This window comes from Ambystoma mexicanum, chromosome 3q, assembly GCF_040938575.1.
Source record: "Ambystoma mexicanum isolate Mex_15411 chromosome 3q, UKY_AmexF1_1, whole genome shotgun sequence".
In the NCBI taxonomy this organism is placed as follows: Eukaryota; Metazoa; Chordata; class Amphibia; order Caudata; family Ambystomatidae; genus Ambystoma; species Ambystoma mexicanum.
Window position 1 is genome coordinate 1,299,905,340 of NC_090926.1, and position 12,467 is coordinate 1,299,917,806.

The 12,467-nt window shown below is 51.2% G+C and overlaps 1 protein-coding gene across 1 annotated transcript in view; it reads right to left on the minus strand.

The window, feature by feature from the left end:
• The window catches only part of LOC138447908 (uncharacterized), a 416,627-nt gene that overhangs the window by 13,936 nt on the left and 390,224 nt on the right, over positions 1–12,467 (minus strand). The window lies entirely within an intron of this gene.

Sequence of the window (12,467 nt, forward strand, 5' to 3'; positions counted from 1 at the left end):
GAGCATCTATGATAAAGCAAACATAAGTGTTATTGTATGTCTGATATGTTTTCTTATTATGGCATGGCATTTGAAATGGCAAAGCCAGGAGGAGTATGGTCTTATGTGCAGGCACTGCTACACACTGGCAGAGGCAGCCTTGACATGTTTTCCGATTGTATAATTACTGGCAACATGCACAAAGCAAATATGAGTATGTTCTATATGGGAAGACTGGCACGTATAGGTACATCCAGCATGGAAATGTATGGGCAAGACCAGCGTGTACATGTTTTTTATACTGGCATATATTCTGGAGAGAGGTATGATGAAAATATATTGGAAATGCTCCTGCGCTGTGGGGACTTCAATCTATTGGAATTTGCCATGCATTACTCTACAAAACCGATTGCCAGCTGTCTGGCTTTTTACCCAGTTTTTTACAGACAGTGGGGCTCATTACAAGTTGGGCGGTTCAGGTAAAATGTGGCGGTAATACCGCTACCGTTGCATTACTGCACCGCCCAACTACAAGTGAAGCAGAACCTCCTGCGAAAAATAGCAATTTTGGTGGTATTATCGCTAGCGGTATTGTCGCCAGCGGTAATACCACTGAAATCCACCTGGAGTCCTCTCCATTAAATGGGGACTAACAGCACCTACCACCACTTGTAATCCGGCGCTTATACTGCCGGACAAAGGGGCGGTAACGGATTTACCACCGAGATACCACCAAACTTGTAATGAGCCCAAGTGCGCTGTATAATGCACTATTGTAACATATTATTCAAAAAACAATTCTCGCCTCCCCACTCCCCGAAACGCCCGTGGTTGGTTTGGCCCCCCTCGCTATGCTTCAACGCTCACGTATATTTGTAGCAAATATAAAAATCACCTGCCTCCACTAGACACCTGTGCAAGGCAGAGGAAGGAACTGGCGGGAAATGACAGGGCCCCTAATCCCACGTTTGGTCCCCAAGAGCTGCCTCTGCCAGTTCTATTTCAAGACCGGAGACTTCCTATTATGCACCCACTTCCTTATCTACTCCTCCAGCAGCAAAGAAAAAATACACTTTAAAGACATTCTTTTTAATATAACATTCGAAGTTTCATAAGGAACTTGTAACGGAGCTCCTAATGAGCTGAGGTCATGACCCCCAGAACGACCAATCACTGCAGGTCCAATCACATAAAGGTCCTTGTCGTGAGTCCTTGTTCCTCTGCTGCTCGTCACAGTAGATAAGTACTCACAAAATGATTAATCTTCTGTGCACGGCACCAGACAGAGAACCTCTTCCATTTATGTCCGTAGCACTTGAGAGTTGAAGACGCCCTGGCCTTTGCAAGAACCTCTCTGCAGTCGGCCGGGATGTCATACCCTCCAAACTCTAGTGCTGCAGGAGCCAGGCCTGCAAGTTCACCGGCTCCGGTGAAGAATGTTGTGGTGAAGAATGGCGCCTCCTTCTCTGGAGAGAAGGTCCGAGTCTGTCGGCAGCTTGACTGGTGGGGACGTAGACAAGTCCAGAAGGTCCGGGAACCAGATCTGTCTCGGCCACGCCGGTGCGACGAGGATCATCCTGCACCGGGACCTCTTGAGCTGGTTGATGAGCCGGAGCAGCAACGGCAGCGGAGGGAACGCATAAAGAAATAGGCCGTCCCAGGGGAACGAGAAAGCATCACCCATGCTCCTCGGCTGGGGGAACCTGCTGGCGAACCTCCGGCACTTGGAATTCGTCGCCGCCGCGAAGAGATCGATTTGGGGTTCACCCCATCGTCAGAAGACTCGATCCACTTGATCCTGGCGTAGTTCCCACTTGTGGCACGAGCGCAGCTCCCTGCTGAGTGAGTCGGCGATCGTGTTTTTTATTCCTGCCAGATGAAGAGGCACCAGAAACATCCCTTGGGCGACGGCCCAATGCCACAGATCTTGGGCTTCCTTGGATAGGGCCAGGGACCTGGTTCCGCCCTGCTTCCGGATGTAGAACATCGTGGTGGTGTTGTCGGTGAAGATCCTCACCACCTTGCCCTTGAGGGACGGAAAAAAAGACCTGAGGGCCCAGAACACCGCGCGGAGCTCCAAGATGTTGATGTGGAGAAACTTCTCCTCCGGGAGCCAAAGGCCTCTCGCGTGAAGATCTCCAGAGTGTGCTCCCCAACCTTCCAGGGAGGCGTCCGTCGTCACCGTCACCTGGTGAGCTGGGGTCTGAAAGTCTGTGCCCGCCGACAGATGGGAGCGGGTACCACACCACCGGATCGCCTGATGGAACGTCTCGTTGAGAGGGATCCTGTCCTCGAAGCTGCCCGTCGACTGGATCCAGCGGGCGTCGAGGAACTCCTGTAAGGGTCTCATCCGAAGCCTGCAAAGGCGCATCAGATAAATGCAGGAGGACATCATCCCGAGGAGGGACTTGATAGATCTTACCCTGGCCATGTCCGTGGCCAGCAGACGCTGCACCTTGCCCAGAATGGTCCTGGTCCTTTCCTCCAACGGCGAGGCCAGCCACGCCACTGTGTCGAGCTTGGCTCCCAGAAACAGGGCAACTTGCGACAGAACCAGGTGGGATTTTGGAAAGTTGATGGAGAATCCCAGGTCCATGAGCAGCTGGACGGTCTTCGCAGTGTGCTCCACGGTGGGCTCCTTTTCCTTGCCCGGATGAGCCAGTCGTCCAGGTAGGGGTAGATGTGGATCCCCTGTAGGCGTAGCCGCGCCGCCACCGGTGCGAGGCACTTGGTGAACACCCTGGGTGCCGACTTTAATCCGAACAGGAGGGCCTTGAACTGGTAGTGCCGCCCTCGGACCACGAACCTGAGGAGCTTTCGGTGTCTTTTCAGAATGGGGATGTGGAAGTAGGCATCCTCCAAGTCCAACGACGACAGGAAATCGCCCTCCTCCAGCTGTCCCAGCACATGCTGGAGGGTGACCATACGGAACTTTTGTGCCTTGATGTACTTGTTCAGTCGTCGTAGGTCCAGGATGGGGCGCCATCCTCCTGTCTTCTTTTTTACGAAGTACCTTGAGTAAACTCCGGAGCCCCGAAGCCTCTTTGGGACGAGCTCGATGGCACCCTCCTTGAGCATCGCTCTTACTTCCAACAGTAGTTGAGGGACGTGATTTTCCTTCCTGGCCACGGGTGGAACACGAGGGCACTTCTTCTGAAACTCGAGGGCGTGCCCTTCGGCCAGGGCGTCCAGTACTCAACGGTCGGTGGAGATGGACTCCCACACGCTGACGAATCTCGCCAGCCGGCCTCCCACCGGGGTGCTTCGGCGGGGGCCCGACCCCACGGTCGGTTCAATCTTGTTTGGAGGCCGCCTTGCCTCCTTGACCTCCTTGTCGACGACGACGGGCACCACCTGACTTGCCGCGTCCCCTGTAGGCCTCCTGGGACGAAGATCTTGCCGCTTGGCGGTAAGTGGAGGAGCCACTGCCAGATCCCTTGGAGGCACCTTGTCTGCCTCCGGAGCTCCGAAAGGACTGCCGTCGTTGTTGGAGCACTCCCAGCACCTGGGCAGTCTCTGTGTCTCTCGTGATGGCCTGAAGGGACTCATCAACCGCCTTCCCAAACAGGTTGTTCCCGTCGAAGGGCATGTCCAAAACCTTGGTTTGTACGTCCTGGCGGAAATCCGTGGCCTTGAGCCATCCTCGTCGTCTCAAGCAAACGCCGTTGCCCAACTGACGGAAACCGGTGTCGGCAATGTCCGTTGCCACCGTGATGGCATGGTCCGAAGCAATCTCCCCCTCCTGTAGGATTTCAAGGGCCTCAGCCCTTTTGGCATCCGGAAGGAAGTCTAACAGAGGGGCGAGTTTGAACCACAACTCCCTGTCGTAGCGGGCTACGATAGCCAGGGCGTTGGCCGCCTTAATAGTCGTCACTGCGGATGAGATGATCCGTCGTCCCATCGTGTCCAACTTCCTGCCCTCCCCGTCCGGCGGGGAAGTTGATGTCGAGGCCGATGCCCCCCCAGCTTTCTTCTTTGCCGCTGCCGAGACGACCGAATCCGGGGTAGGTTGTGCCCGAAGGCACAAGGGGGCAGCGTCAGGGACCCGGTACTTCTTCTTGTACCGGTCCCTCTTTGCCAGCGCCGTGGCAGGGTTCTTGAGGAGGGCGAGCCCCTCATCCCAGATGTCATCAAGAAGCGGTACGGCAAGGACCGTCTTCCTTTTAGCCTCGCGCCGTTGGTAAAGGAACCCTTCTTTCTTCTTTTCTTCTGGGCAGAGCTGAAAAAGCTCGGATGCCCTGGAAATCATGGCATGAAAGGATCCAATCTCACAACCTTGTCCTTATCTCCGAGCATAAGGACTGAATCGCTGCCAAAATGGCCGCCGAGGTGTCCTGCGGCGCCGAAAACGCCGGGCGTGAGGGCTCTTGAGGAGCCTTGTCGGTGACACCGTCGCTCTCGTCGTCGCCCTCGTCGGGATCCTTCCCGATTGGCTGGGCCTCTTCCACGACTTCGATGAGCTCTTCTTCAGAGGTTGTGTCCGTATCCATGATGGCCACCAGGCCCTCCCCCGCCTTTTCCAACGAGGACTTCGTGGGGGTCTTCTCAATGGGCCTGAAAGACGACTCCCTCCGTGGTGGCAGGGAGACTCTGGGTCCTGAGGGCGCCTCCACTGGTGTAGCCTCCACAGGCTGAGCCAGAGCCTCGGCGACATCCTCAATCGAGGTCTTAGCAGGGTGAATTAAGGCCATCGTCACCTTCTGGACGCCTGGGGCCTTCACCTTGGGGGGAGGGTCCGAGTCTTGCTCCCCCTCTGCCGGAATCTTTGAGATCGACCGGGGCCTCTCCAGAAGCTTCGCCGGGTTCTCAGACTTCCTCTTACCTGAGCCAGAGCGTTGGCTCGTGGTTGATGGCGCCGGGGAGGATGCGCCCTGCCTGGCAGCCAAGGAGCCCGACCGTTCGGTGCTCCCGGTGCCCGCGGACTCGCGGTGCTTAGCCTTTTGTTGGGCCCCTGTCGCCGGGGCGCCCTCACAGGACTTAGAAGACCGCTCAGACTTCTTTTTCTTCTTCTCGCCTGACAGGCTCTTCCCTTCCAGCCAGTTGGCGAGACGGAGGTGGCGATCCTTCATGGTCCGCACCGACATGTTCTCACAAAACGCACAGTCCTTCTCCATGTGCGTCTTGTCCTCATGGAGACAGTAGAGGCATAACAAATGCTCATCCTCCTTGAAAACATTCTGAAGCTGGCATCCAGGGCAGGTCCTGAACAGCTTCCCGGGCGTCGAGCTTCCTTTCTCCTGGGCCATGTCCGGGGTAGGCCTCAGAACTTCTGGAATCCTCCAAAAGTGTAACTCGACGAAATCTTCACCCTTGAGGGACGTAGAAAACTCTGAAACGGATCCCCGTTGATCGGATGTAGAAACGGTGGAGCTTGAGGCTCTATTTAACCGAAAAATGAGAAAAATCTCCTGAAAAAGCGCGAAAACGCAGAAAAAGCTCGAGAGCTACAGCACGAGGACTCCCAACACTTGAACGTGCGGTAAAAATCTGAGGATGGCTGCCGGAGGCGGGGCTTAGGGAGAGGGCAGTCATTGGCTGGGGGCAGTATGACCCAGAGACCAGTGATTGGTTACTACTAAGAAAGACAGATCAGAAACAAAACTGATACTGATTTTTTCTATACCGAGGATTCCCGGCCTGACGACGGGGAATATTCATGAGCATGTGAATCCATGCCAGAGCCCATGCTGGAGAACTGCTGCTGCGGTGCTCCCGCACTGTGGTACATGTCGCCCAGTGGTTTGGTTGTCTACCCACCCCTCCCCCACTCATTCCGAAGGCAGAGACACAGGTGGCAATGTTTGAACTAAAGCTAGAGGGGTCCTTAAGCTCTCTTAAAGGGACAGGATAACAATGTGTATTCCTGCTCATGGTGTCGCACCCTGAGGCAGGGGAGCCGACTTATGAATTTCCCGGGGGGGGGGGCCCAAATACAGGAAGTGACATCACTGGCAGATAAATGACCGCAAATTTGCATGTAGTCACCAACTTGGTGCAACGGTGAGCGGGGGGGGTGACGGGTGTTGGCGCGCGCAGAGCAGAAAAGTGGAAACATTGGCTAGCATGCACTGCATATACTAAAGTCAAGAAAGAAGGAGATTTAAGCCTTCAAGTTGCATTCCAGTAAGACATCACTGCCCCACTCCACCGCTCTATAATCGTCCAGCAACACAACTAGGATGGGAGAATGAAATGCTTGCTAAACAGAAATTACAGCTGCAGGTTGGAGTACCACCACCACTACCAAAAAAAAAGTTCCCAATTCAAGGGAAACGAGAAGTAAAGACGTTTCCCGATTAAAAAGTACCAAGCAAGACATGTGTGTTGCCATAGTTCAGTAAAACATCAACAATTCAAACTTACAATAGTGCTGCTGTAGATTGGCCAGCCACAAGTGACATTTGCTAAGATGTTACCTCTGGGTAACCAGATAGAGTTAGGGATGTAGCTTAATCTTAAACCTTTCAGCAGTGGTGGAAATGGAAAAAATGTGGTGGGGGATCCAATAAGTGCCGGGGTGGGGGAGGAGTTGGGGGGCAGAGGAGGCGTGCTCTAGAGGGCGCGGGGTTGGTAGTGGCCATCCGATCAGATAAATACTTTTAAAAAAAGAAAGAAAAATAAGCGCCCACAACGGTAACATTGCCTTTTACCACCGGCCAGGGCTTTAAGTGGGACGGGGCCTGCCAGGGCTCGGCCCCGGCAGGCTCAGAAATTTCGCTTTGAGGCAGGGCCCTGTGGGGCCCACTAATCTCCCCTGCCAGCCCCGGCCACTACACGAAAATGATTTTTTTCTGAAGCCTGAAGCTCTGGCTCGTGTGCGAAAGCTTCAGGCTCCAGAAATAAAATGCCTTTCAGCCATAATGGTGGTGCTGCACCTGCGAGGCATCCCTTTAAGCAAGAGATGCCCATGGGCCAGCGCCACCATTATGGAGAAATCGCGAGGCCGCTGGAAGCTGAGGCCGTTTTCCTGGAGACTGAAACTCATGGAGTTTCAGTCTTCAGGAAAACGGCCTCAGCTTCCAGTGGGCTCACTCTTTCAGCCTTAATGGTGACGCTGCCCCTACCCAGCTAGCAAGGGGCAGCGCCACCATTAAGGCTGAATAGGCGAGGCCCTGTCCCCTGCCAGGCAAGCCTATAGAATATAAATGCAGAGATCAACACCCTCTCCCCTTTGGGGAGAGGGTGTTGATCACTACAAAAGATTGCCTGGCAGGGGTGCCAGTAGCCCATTGAGCCGGGGCTCGTCAGGGAGGCGTGGCCTAACGGGCCCGCAGGACCCCTGCAGTTAGGCCAGACCCCCTTGATGAGCCCTGGCTCATTTTGTTGTGCGAAAAAAAAGAAAAAGAAAAAAAAACGCCTGCGAAGGCAGCATTGCCTTTTACGCGGCTCTGGCACTGGTGTGTAAAGCACAATGCTCGCTACATGTACAACTGATTCCTTTCAGTTGTACATGTAGTGAGCATTGTGCATTACACATCAGTGCCAAAGCCGCGGTAAACGGCAAATGCTGCTGTCGCGGATGCTTTTTGTTTTCTTTTTCTTTTTTACAGAGCTGTTCATGGGCTTGGGCGGCTGACTCTGGCCGGATCCCGCGATCCGGCTTCACATCTGGTGCCGGATCTCGGATCCGCCAAGAGCCGGCCCAATGACCAGCACTGCCTTTCAGTGGACACATCAGATGTGCTGCTGAAGTATAATGCAATCCTGGCTGAAGTATAATGCAATCAAGTGTGGTTTCAGACTTGGGGGGAAGAGTGTTAACTGCTTTTAACATTGTAGTTACCCAGGCTCAGCCTGCACCCAGGTGATGTTTGGGACTGATGGAAGCACTTGCATCTAAATGTTGTAGCCATGGTTGTCTCCATGTTTTAAAAACTCCCACTTTCCAGGTTTTCAACATTCATTTGAAACAACCCTTATAAAAAAGAAATGAAGGAGTCAGTAAAAAAGCCAATACTGAAAAGCCTGTTTCGCACAAGTAGTAAGACCCAAAGGGTAAGAGTGACTGTATAGCAGACCATGCCAATGTAGGATACTCCAAGATGACCTTATACCCACTGCAATGTTCCTAAATTCAGATTGCAGAGTAGTGTCCGACTGAACCTCAATCAGCTCTTCCTGGGCATCAAATGGATGATGCACCACCTCCTCTGCCAGAAAAGTCTGCATCACCCAGTCATTAATGCCAGCCTTTACTTCAGGGAAGTATTCATCAAAGCTGGACCTTAATGTTGCTAGGTGGCTTGCCCAGCTCCAACTGTTCTTTTGCCAAGGTCTAGCTTCCTCTTGAAGGCAAATGCTTTTTTATTCATTCTTTCCTCTGTGTTCCCATGTCCACAGGAATGCCCCCAAAGGTGGGATTGGGAGTTTCTGGGGTGGTGAGTTCTAGTGGTCTTAGTTTCCTTTATAAAATACACAAATCACATAGTATGTCAACCAGACAATGTATCATTGTGTACAGCTTAAAGGGGGCCACCTGACCTAAAGCAGCACACTAGGAGATGTATTTTGGAACAATCAACATTGTAAACACACCTCTAGTTTAGATTGTAAAGAGTGCTTGTGCTGCAATTACAAGCACCCAGTTAATAAAGTCCAGATTTAAAACACTTGATCAGCATTCAATGAGTAAAATAACCTTGTAAAAATAAAATGCAGCTTTGCATAAAATTACAGAGAATTTTGGGATTATCAGGCACTGGCAAGCGGGCTCTGCTGTTGCTGTGGGAGAAGTGAGACTTGCAATGGCGACAAATTTAAGGTTAATAGCTGCCGTTTATCACAAGATGGCAGGCCAGCATAGATCTTAACCATTGATTGCCCTCTGAACAGCTATAAACCCTTCAAAGTCAGCAAGAGGCTGATGTAGAGGAACCAGTGTTAGAAAGCAATGAGGTAATTATACTGTACCATATCCTGTGGGAGGTGATGCCCCCCCCAAGACTCAGTGAAGGCCCCTCGTGTCAAAAGGTTGAAAAGTCCTGCCGTCTCAGTCCCCACAGTCCTAACTTCTCCCCCGCTTAGAGTGGAAGCAGTCTGCGGCACACAGCTTGTAATGCAAATCACACATTTTAAGTGTCAGGACAAAAAACAGAGAACTGAATACATTGCTGATGTAAATGAGTTCTGACTGGCAACACTGGTAATACCGTATAGAGCCACATTATCACTCCGCCCAACTATGAGTTTGAGGGCAAAGGTGGAGGAAAATCCTCCAGCAAGAAGCTGGAGGTATTTCCTCCACCATACCGTCCAAAATAGAACAATTTGGGATATTACCACCAGTAAAATTACTACCAGCAGTAATACCGCTGAAATCCACCATGGAGTCCTATGGACTCCAATTAATGGGGACTAACACTGCCTACCACCACTTGTAATCCGGCAGTAATACCGCCAGACCAAGTGGCAGTAATGGTAGTACAGTTTGGTGGTATCTCGGCAGATTTACAGGCCACACAGAGACATCACCTCTCTCCATGTTGTCTTTTATTGTAGAGTGCATTACCAGGTTTCAGACCTGTAAGATACCCCTGTCTCCTCAGGTGACTCAGACCCCCACCATTCCATCCTGCATAAACTTGATGCCCCCAGGCTGTTCTTCTAGTCTACTTTTATTCTACCCATGTAGATCCAGGAACGTCATACTCCTGTTACTTTCATGGATTATTTTACTTCCTGTTCCTTAAAGCCAGGAGTCTTAAACATGTGGCCCTCCAGATGTTTTGGACTATGACTCCTATGATCCATCACCATTGACTATGCTGGCTGGGGCTGATGAGAATTGTAGTCCAACACATCTGCAGAGCTAAAGGTTGCAGAACCCGGCGTCCAAGCAGAGGCCTGGAACTCCATACTGCCACAAGCACCTTATCATTTGACTCTGGCCCTGAAATAGAGACTTTATGCCGGCCCTTTACCCACAAACACTGGTCGTTAATATTATACCTTGGAGCTGCACGCGTTAATAGCACTAGTGCAAGAAACAGACGTTCAGGACGGGCGGTAAAAAGACTTCTGTGGGTCGTATGTGGCCTATGAGTTCACAGGGTTTGGTTGACCAGGGAATAGAACACGAGGCATGGAGTTGGGACAGGTTGGCAGGTTAGCTGCTGGCAACCTTTCAGGTGGCAACCGTAAACCCATGAAGAGGGAGCGGAGATGTGCAGTGCTTCTTTGCCCCCCTGATTCTCTGATTTGTCAGAGCTACATTTTCAAAGCCTCTCTCTGAATGGAGCATGAGTGCATTCATCTCTCAGTTGACTCACAAAGTTATTGTTTTGTCTGCGTCTTTCATTTGTTATAAAACAGCACCCACGTTTGGTGGCTCTCAGGGGGTAGGGAGCCTGGGACGCTCCAAGGACAATGAACTGGCAGCCAGGGGGTTTTAGCAATGCGCTATTTTTATAAACAAAATGAACCCCCAAAAAATCTTTTTTTTGTGACTGCACCAGTAAATCATCAAGATTCGATGACTGGGAGAGAGGCTGCAGGAGAGCGATTCCCCCTAATTTGTATGGTACAGTAGCACAGATAGGAGAAAGAGGTTGGTTGGCTCTCGCCTTACCTCTACCTGTTCAGTAGCACACCTGGGAGTGGATAGTTGATCTGTCTTTGGGGTCCCCGTTTCTCTGTGATAGCATACTCTTGAGGGCATAGTTTTTTTAATGAACATTTAATTGCAACTGCATGTGTATACCAAGTGCTTAATTTGTAATACAGTAGGTGCCTGTGCCCAAATATGTTCTAGCACTTCTGTGACACTTGGGCAGTTCCACACCACTGCTGCTACCCAGGGTCGGACTGGGACAAGAAATAGGCTCGGTCACCCAAAAAAAAAGTGGCCCACCCCTCGCCTCACGTCACTTGACCTCTGAGGATATCACCGGAAGTGATGTCATTTGACCCCACACCAAAGTGACATCCCGGGAAGCGATGAAACACAACCTTTCACCCCTTGACAAAATAGGAAGTGGCATCACATGGCATTGTTCCTAAGTAAACTACACTACGAAAAATATGGTTATGATTTCACTAACGTGATATACATTTCATACAAGAATGGATCACCATACGTATCATTAATATCTGTGTGTATAGATCCATATTGTCAAAATACTGTGACTCCAAGCAGACGTCCAAGGCCACATGATAATATGGTATTATATAGCACTTACCCTTAAGCTCTTTTTTATAGAACAAATATGCATACAATATCACCCAACCTGTATTGGTACTTATATCGACCCAAGAAGGATGAAAGGTTTTTGAAGAATAAAAAATGAAAAAATAAATTTGAAAAAAATGAATTTTTCCGATTTATTTTTTTTAAAACGGCCCAAGCATGGCCTGAAACCAGCCCTTACTCCCAAGGGACGATTTCGGCCGGCCAGGGGCCAATCCGACCCTGCAGCCACCACCCATAGTGCGACCGAGGCCGGGCCTTTGTGGGGCCTCCGGCTCCATTAGGAGCCTATTCATGAAGGCAAAAAAAAGCACACAACTTCTTTTGCTGCAATGACCATCATCAAGGCAAAAGGGGTGCGCTTTTGTTTTGTCTTCATTAATAGGCTCCAAATGGAGCCGGAGACCCCACAAAGGCCCGGCCCCTCTGGCACTAAGCATGTGTGGCAGGGGCCCTTCATTAATAGGCTCCTAATGGAGCTGGAGACCCCACAAAGGCCCGGTCCCTGTGGCACTAAGCATGTGTGGCAGGGGCCCTTCATTAATAGGCTCCTAATGGAGCCGGAGACCCCACAAAGGCCCGGCCCCTGTGGCACTAAGCATGTGTGGCAGGGGCCCTTCATTAATAGGCTCCTAATGGAGCCGGAGACCCCACAAAGGCCCGGCCCCTGTGGCACTAAGCATGTGTGGCAGGGGCCCTGGATCCGGCTGCTGCTTGTTAATGAAGCTACAGCCCGACCCTTTGGCCATTTATCCTCGTTTTTTTCTTCTTTTTTTTCTCAAACTGTGGATGCGCGCCCCTGTCAAGCTCCGGTTCCACCTCCCCTATCTCCTCACCTGATTCTTCCTTGAGAGGATTCTTCTTCTTTGGAAGCTTCTTCTTCTTGTTGTTAGACGACTTATCCTTATAAATCCGGACCTTCTTTTCGCGGAGATAAGGTCTATCCCCTCCAGAGGCCACCGTGACAGTAGTGGAAACCTGTCTCGGGTGCCTCTAGTGGGGCCAGCCTCACTTACAGGGAAAAAGCCAAAGCAGAAAAAACCCTGTAGATCTTGATGGTAGGAGATGAGGTGGACAGTCCTTGACCACCCAGGCCGTTGAAAGAATAAACCTCTCTTAGCGGAAACCGCTGTGGGCAGACACTGCAGGTGGATAGCGAGGGCTGACTCAAAGTAACAGATATCAGCGACCAGTTTACCAGACAGAGCTCGGAAATAGACTTGCAGGTAGAACCTTTCAATAGCAACAAGGAATACGTAAGTAAGTAGCGGAGTACAGAAGAAAAAGAGGAAAGAAAAGGAGA